Below are 7,878 nucleotides of genomic sequence, written 5' to 3'. Positions count from 1 at the left end.
GAAAACCTCGAGCGGTCCGAGAATGAGCTCGGCCATGCCAAGAAGCAGCTCGAGGAAAAAGAAGGTGAGTAATACCTTATGAAAACTGTACCTTACAGAAAAGGATTTGGTTGCAAGAAAAATAACAAGGATAACATGGGTATTGTAGGGGCCACTAACGAGGTGGCGACCCTGAAGGAGGCGGTGGCCATGGCCGAACGCAATGCGGCCATGGAGCGCACCGATCGAGAGAAGCAGGAGGCGCGGGTGGCGGAGGTACAGCAAGAGCTCCAGGATCTCGTGAAAAAACATGAGAGCTTGGAGCGTGACTCGAAGACTCGAGAGTCTGAGCTTGCAACGGCTCTTGAGAGTGCCAAAGCCGCTAAGGCCGAAGCCTACAAGGCCCTCCAGGAGATTGAGGCGGTGAAGAAAATAGCAGCGGGTAGGGCATTTTTCATGCAAAGTAAGCATGTGAGTGTTAATTACCTGTTGCTTACCTGAATTCGGAGCTCTCCAGGAGCGTTCGCAGATCTTCCTCGCAGCGTGTCCGATGCTGCCGCCTTCTACCGGGCTGAGGAGGGGAGCTCGACGGAGAAGGTCTTCTGGTCTCAGTACTCTGAGGCCGAACATCCGGTGCCCCTTAGCGACCAGCTGAAGCAGCTGGTCGAGCTCCACAAGGCGGCCGAACAGGCCATGAAGGGCCTCATAGTTCGGCTGTGGCCTAAGGAGGCCATGCCTGGGAGCTACTTCGGCCTGGTGCGAGAGCTGGTGGATGCGTGCCCGTGGGTTGAAGTCATCAAGCATTCCGCTTGTATTGAGGGTGCCCGTCGGGCCCTTGCCCGCGCAAAGGTGCACTGGGGCAAGATGGATGCCCAGAAGCTCATGACGGACCCGCCACCAGTGGGCAAGGAGCATCGCACGCCCGAGATGCATTATAAGAGTGTGCTGAAGGGCGCCCGCACTATTGCGGGTGAGTGCTCCAAAGATGTAATATTTGAGTAGACTCGCATTTTGTTATCCTATGCGCTGAAAACTTAGTTCATATGCGCTAAGCAACGCTTGTTAATTTAAAATTTTACCTTCTGTGCGGCTGTTTATCAAATCTGAGAGATGGCAAGTCGTCGGCTTCAGCCCCCATGCCACGAGTGCTGGGGTGTTCGGGATAAATTTGAACGCTCTTGTTCCCATTTTTGGGTCCATCTAGGGAGGCGTTCAACACAGTGAACAAGGCAACCGGACTTATAATGCTTGAACACTCTCACTTAGCCATAGAATTCTATAATTTTAAATTTCGGCGAAGCCCCTAGTCTTCAGAAGGCCGAATTTTGGGCTCTATCCACGCCTTGGCCGGACAGTATCTGGCTCCTCGCTCTAAGCGGCATAAGTCTTTGAGGACTCGCAGAAAACCTCTCGAACAGCGACCGGCTCTCGCCTCATCATGACGGTCAGTTTTAGCTTTCTCCACTGAGGCGTTAACGCAGCTCAACTGGGGCGCAATCGCAGTGGTTCTCCCAGTGCCACCTTAGCCGATATAAGGAACGTAAGGTACCAAAACATGGGAGCCAGGCAAACCCAACTATTGAACCAAGACATGATTCGGAGCAGATGCATATAGTGCTATAAGTTCGGGGTGCCGCACTTGTGAAAGTGTTCGGACTCATCACACCATAATGCGGGAAACATAAGCCCCTGGTGTATATTAGCCGTACCAAAGTGTACGGATGCAACATGCCGTGAATGAACATATGTATGAAAAAGAAATGCAATTATAAGCAAAAAGGTGCTGCATTGTTTTATTCAATAAGTGCTGCTACGAATGCAGAATGATACAAATAGTGCGATAAGCAAGGTATGGGACTGTTAAACATGTCCCCCTCCAGGGGTAGGCTGCAGATTGGTGTATAAAAATGCTCGTAATGGAGACCACCTGTATATTCGTTGTAGCCTTTATCCTTCCTTGGCTGTTGCATCATGAGTTCGGCAGGTCTGCTGCCGGACAGGGCCTCTGACAAACGGAGTCCTGTGGGTAAAAAATAAAAGGTAAAAAGAAAAGAAAAAAGAACGACACACTTGAGAGCCCCTAGTGTGGTTGAGCCGCAGTCTGGGTTTATCGTGGTCGTGCCCCTCTCCCCATGCCATGGTACCTTTAGAGCGTAATGGTGTATGCGAAGGACCTGCTTTGATGTTTCGCAGGAGCTAGGGTTGGGGCCGCACTGCTATGCGTGCTCGGAACGTGCCAGGTGGTCTTGTTGTAAGTTACTCCGGGCGTGCTTAGCTGTGTCCGGCCGCTTAACGGCCGGACTCGGGAATTGCCTTAAGAGGCTGCATTGCACATCTGCCGCGAGAGCCGCTGTATGTTCCTCTGTGCAGAGAGAATGTTCAGTGTTTCCGTTGACCGTGATGACTCCTCGAGGGCCTGGCATCTTGAGCTTGAGCTATGCATAGTGCGGCACCGCGTTGAACTTTGCAAACGCGATACGTCCGAGCAAGGCATGATAGCCGCTGTGGAATGGGACTATGTCGAAGATTAACTCCTCACTTTGGAAGTTATCCGGGGATCCGAAGACCACTTCCAGTGTAATTGAGCCTGTACAATTGGCTTCTACACCTGGTATGACACCTTTAAAGGTCGTTTTGGTAGGTTTAATCCTTGAGGGGTCTATGCCCATTTTGCGCACTGTATCCTGGTAAAGCAGGTTTAGGCTGCTGCCGCCGTCCATCAGGACTCTGGTTAGGTGAAATCCATCGACGATTGGGTCTAAGACCAGTGCGGCGAATCTGCTGTGGCGGATGCTGGTGGGGTGGTCCCTTCGGTCAAAAGTGATCGCGCAGGAGGACCATGGATTGAACCTCGGGGCAACTGGCTCCATCGCGTATACATCCCTGAGTGCATGCTTCCGCTCCCTTTTGGGTATGTGCGTTGCGTATATCATGTTCACCGTCCGCACCTGTGGGGGAAACCCTTCTATCCTCTATTGTTCGGCGGTCGGGTCTCTTCCTCGTCATCTCTATGCATCCCCTTGTCATTATTTTCAGCAATTAACTTGCCTGCCTGCTTGAATACCCAACAATCCCTGTTTGTATGGTTAGCTGGCTTTTCGGGGGTGCCGTGTATCTGGCACGAGCGGTCGAGTATTCGGTCCAAATTGGACGGACCCGGAGTAGTTCTTTTGAATGGCTTTTTCCGCTGACCGGGTTTAGAGCCTCTGAATCCGGCATTGACTGCCGTATCCTCACTATTGTCGCCGTTAATCCGGCGTTTGTTTTTGTTACGACGCTGCCTGGCATTTCGGTCCTTGAAATCCGGACTACCAGAATTTTTGCTGAGGTTGTTGCTGCGTGCTAGCCAACTGTCCTCACTCGCGCAGAAGCGGGTCATGAGTGATGTGAGGGCTGCCATGGATTTCGGCTTTTCCTGTCCCAGGTGCCGGGCAAGCCACTTGTCGCGGATGTTATGCTTGAAGGCCGCGAGGGCCACCGCAACTAGACAGTCGACGATTTGGTTTTTCTTGGTTAGGAACCGTGTCCAGAATTGTCTGGCCGATTCGTCTGGCTGCTGAATTATGTGGCTTAGGTCATTAGCGTCTGGTGGTCGCACATAAGTGCCCTGCAAGTTATCGAGGAATGCGGCTTCCAGGTCCTCCCAACTCCCAATTGACTCTGCTGGTAAGCCGTTGAGCCAATGCCGGGCTGGTCCTTTAAGCTTGAGGGGGAGGTATTTGATGGCGTGAAGATCGTCACCGCGGGCCATGTGGATGTGAAGGAGATAATCTTCGATCCAAACCGCGGGGTCTGTTGTGCCATCATAAGATTCAATATTGACGGGTTTAAACCCTTCGGGGATTTGATGATCCATTACTTCATCTGTGAAGCATAGTGGGTGTGCGGCGCCTCTGTACTGGGCGATATCACGACGGAGCTCAAGGGAGCCTGGTCTATTTTGTTCGGCCCGGCCGGACTTACTGTGTCCGGCGCGACGTTTGTCGTCACGTATCGTGGGACGCCCACGTGATCCATAGATCGATCTTGATTGTCTTGCCTTATCCTCCAATATATCTCGCAAGTCCGGAGTGTTCCCCTGTGGCCGTGTGCTTTTCGAGTGATGCCGGGGTACGGGTCTAATGAAAGGCCTGGAGGCCTCTCTGTCGCGACCACGGGGTGGTCGGTCAGCCGTATTGTCTCCTGGTGATGCGGGTTCGTAAGCCTCCTCCTCTAATCGGGGGAGCAGCTTGCATTTAGGGTAGCTTTTGGAGGGGCGTTCGAGCTCATGCTCTTCGGCCGCGAGGACTTCAGTCCATCTGTCGGCTAGCAGATCCTGATCAGCTCTAAGCTGTTGCTCCTTTTTCTTGAGGCTGTTCGCCATGGCCATAAGCCTGCGTTTAAAACGCTCTTGTTCGACGGGATCCTCAGGCACGATGAATTCGTCATCGTCGAGGCTCGCTTCGTCTCCGAAGGGAGGCGTATAATCCTCTGCCTCTTCTTTTGTCGCTCCTTCATAAGGGCTGGCGTCTCCGTCCTCCTGCGCTGCATCTTGCTGGAGTGGGTTGTCTTCGGCACTGTCCGGCGTATTATTGTCTTCGGTGCCGGAGTCTTCATTCTTGCTGTGGCAGGATTTAGAGCGGCGCCGCTGACGCCGGCGCTTGGGCTGCTTTTTGGAGGGGTCATCCTCCTCTGTTCCTTCGCCATTCCCATCTTTTGGGATATCCACCATGTATATGTCATATGATGAGGTGGTTGTCCAGTGCCCCATAGGCGCTGGTTCTTGGTCGTCTCCGGCATCGTCGTCCATACTGTCGATGTCCTCGGAGTCGTAGTCTAGCATGTCGGTTAAATCGTTGACAGCGGCTACCAAGTGGGTGGTGGGTGGGCTTTGAATTTCTTCGTCGTCCGCATCCCAACCGTCCTGACCGCAGTCCGGCCAGGGCTCTCCTGATAACGAGAGATACTTTAGCGAACTCAAGATGTCGCCAAAAGGTGAGTGTTGAAAGATGTCCGCCGCGGTGAACTCCATGATCGGCGCCCAATTAGATTCGATCGGGGGGGGGGAGCGGGAGGTTCGGAGTCCGGCGAGGAGTCCGGCACCTCGGAGTCACGAGCTTTATGTTGGACAAAGTCAGTGTTCGGCTCTATCACCGTAGAGGCTGCGGCCTCCGAGGCGGTGTCTTGCCATCCGTCCTCGATCTGCGCAGATGGCTCCGAATTGAAGATCGAAGCGGTTTCGAGTGCGGCCTCCAGGGTACTGTCCGGCTGCAGAGCTAAATCATGCTCGCCGCGACAGTGCAGCACGCTCGGCTTTGGCTCGAATCCATCGAGGATTAAGTCCCTGCGGATGTCAAGCATGAAGTTCAAACTTCCAAATCTGACCTGACAGCCAGGGGCGTAGCTTTCGATCTGCTCCAGTTGGCCAAGCGAATTGGCCCGCAGTGGAAAGCCGCCGAATATGAAGATTTGTCCGGGGAGGAAGATCTCACCCTAGACTGCGTCGTTGATGATGATTGAAGAAGCCATCGAGCCTATCGGTGATGACACAGAGGAACTCTCAATGAAAGCACCAATGTCGGTGTCAAAACCGGTGGATCTCGGGTAGGGGGTCCCAAACTGTGCGTCTAGGCGGATGGTAACAGGAGACGAGGGACACGATGTTTTACCCAGGTTCGGGCCCTCTTGATGGAGGTAAAACCCTACGTCCTGCTTGATTAATATTGATGATGTGTGTTACAAGAGTGGATCTACCACGAGATCAAGGAGGCTAAACCCTAGAAGCTAGCCTATGGTATGATTGTTGTTTTTCCTATGGACTACAGCCATCCGGTTTATATAGACACCGGAGAGGGCTAGGGTTACACAGAGTCGGTTACAAAGGTAGGAGATCTACATATCCGTATCGCCAAGCTTGCCTTCCACGCCAAGGAAAGTCCCACCCGGACACGGGACGAAGTCTTCAATCTTGTATCTTCATAGTCTTGGAGTCCGGTCGATGATGATAGTTCGGCTATCCGGACACCCCCTAGTCCGGGACTCCCTCACTGCCCAAGGGCCTATGCAAGGAGATAACTGATTTGATAGCACAATTTTGGTGGGGGATGATGAGGAACACAAAAGAATGTACTTGTATACATGCTGGAAGCTTTGCTACCCAAAAAGTGAGGGGGTATGGGGTTCAGAGATCTCTATTCTTTTAATCTTGTCATGCTCTCAAAGCAAGTTTGGCGGTTGATACCTCTCCAACATATCTATAATTTTTGATTGTTCCATGCTATTATATTACCTGTTTTGGATGTCTATGGGCTTTATTTTACACATTTATATCATTTTTGGGACTAACCTACTAACCGGAGGCCCAACCTGTATTGCTATTTTTTTTGCCTATTTCAGTATTTCGTAGAAAAGGAATATCAAATGGAGCCAAACGGAATGAAACCTCCGGGAGCGTCATTTTTGGAATGAACGTGATCCGGAGAACTTGGTGTGCAAGCCAAGAAGCAGCCGAGGCGGCCACGAGATAGAAGGGCGCGCCCACCCCTCCTAGCTGCGCCCCTCTCTCGTAGGCCCCTCGGGCAGCCACCGACGTACTTCTTCCTCCTATATAAGCCTACATATCCCAAAAACATCCAGGGAGCCACTGAAGAAATATTTTCACCACCGTAACCTTCTGTATCCGCGAGATCCCATCTTGGAGCCGTCGCCGGTGTTCTGACGGAGGGGGAATCCACCACGAAGGGCTTCTACATCAACACCATAGCCCCTCCAATGAGTTGTGAGTAGTTTACCACAGACCTTCGGGTCCATAGTTATTAGCTAGATGGCTTCTTCTCTCTTTTTGGATTTCAATACAATGATCTCCCCCTCTCTTGTGGAGATCTATTCCATGTAATATCTTTTTGCGGTGTGTTTGTCGAGATCCGATAAATTGTGGGTTTATGATCAAGTTTATCTATGAATAATATTTGAATCCTCTCTGAATTCTTTTATGTATGATTGAGTTATCTTTGCAAGTCTCTTCGAGTTATCGGTTTGGTTTGGCCTACTAGATTGATCTTTCTTGCCATGGGAGAAGTGCTTAGCTTTGGGTTCAATCTTGCGGTGTTCTTACCCAGTGACAGAAAGGGTTGCAAGACACGTATTGTATTGTTGCCATCGAGGATAAAAAGATGGGGTTTATATTATATTGCTTGATTTTATCCCTCTACATCATGTCATCTTTCTTAATGTGTTACTCAGTTCTTATGAACTTAATACTCTAGATGCATGCTGGATAGCGGCCGATGTGTGGAGTAATACTAGTAGATGCAGGCAGGAGTCGGTCTACTTGTTGCAGACGTGATGCCTATATACATGATCATGCCTAGATAACAACATAATTATTTGCTTTTCTATCAATTTCTCGACAGTAATTTGTTCACCCACCGTAATACTTATGCTATCTTGAGAGAAGCCTCTAGTGAAACCTACGGCCCCCGGGTCTATCTTTTATCATATAAGTTTCCAATCTACTTTTATTTGCATCTTTATTTTCTGCATCTATATTATGAAATACCAAAAATATATTTATCTTATCATATTATCTCTATCAGATCTCACTTTCGCAAGTGGCCGTGAAGGGATTGATAACCCCTTTATCGTGTTGGTTGCGAGTTCTTTGTCTGTTTGTGTAGGTTCGGGGGACTTGTGAGGAGCCTCCTACTGGATTGATACCTTGGTTCTAAAAAACTGAGGGAAATACTTACGCTACTGTGCTGCATCACCCTTTCCTCTTCAAGGAAAACCAACGCAAGCTCAAGATGTAGCAAGAAGGATTTCTGGCACTGTTGCCGGGGAGGTCTTCGCTCAAGTCAAGACATACCAAGTACCCATCACAAACTCATCTCCCTCACAATTACATTATTTGCCATTTGCCTC

This window comes from Triticum dicoccoides, chromosome 5B (assembly GCF_002162155.2).
Source record: "Triticum dicoccoides isolate Atlit2015 ecotype Zavitan chromosome 5B, WEW_v2.0, whole genome shotgun sequence".
NCBI lineage: Eukaryota > Viridiplantae > Streptophyta > Magnoliopsida > Poales > Poaceae > Triticum > Triticum dicoccoides.
This window is presented reverse-complemented; position numbering follows the sequence as displayed.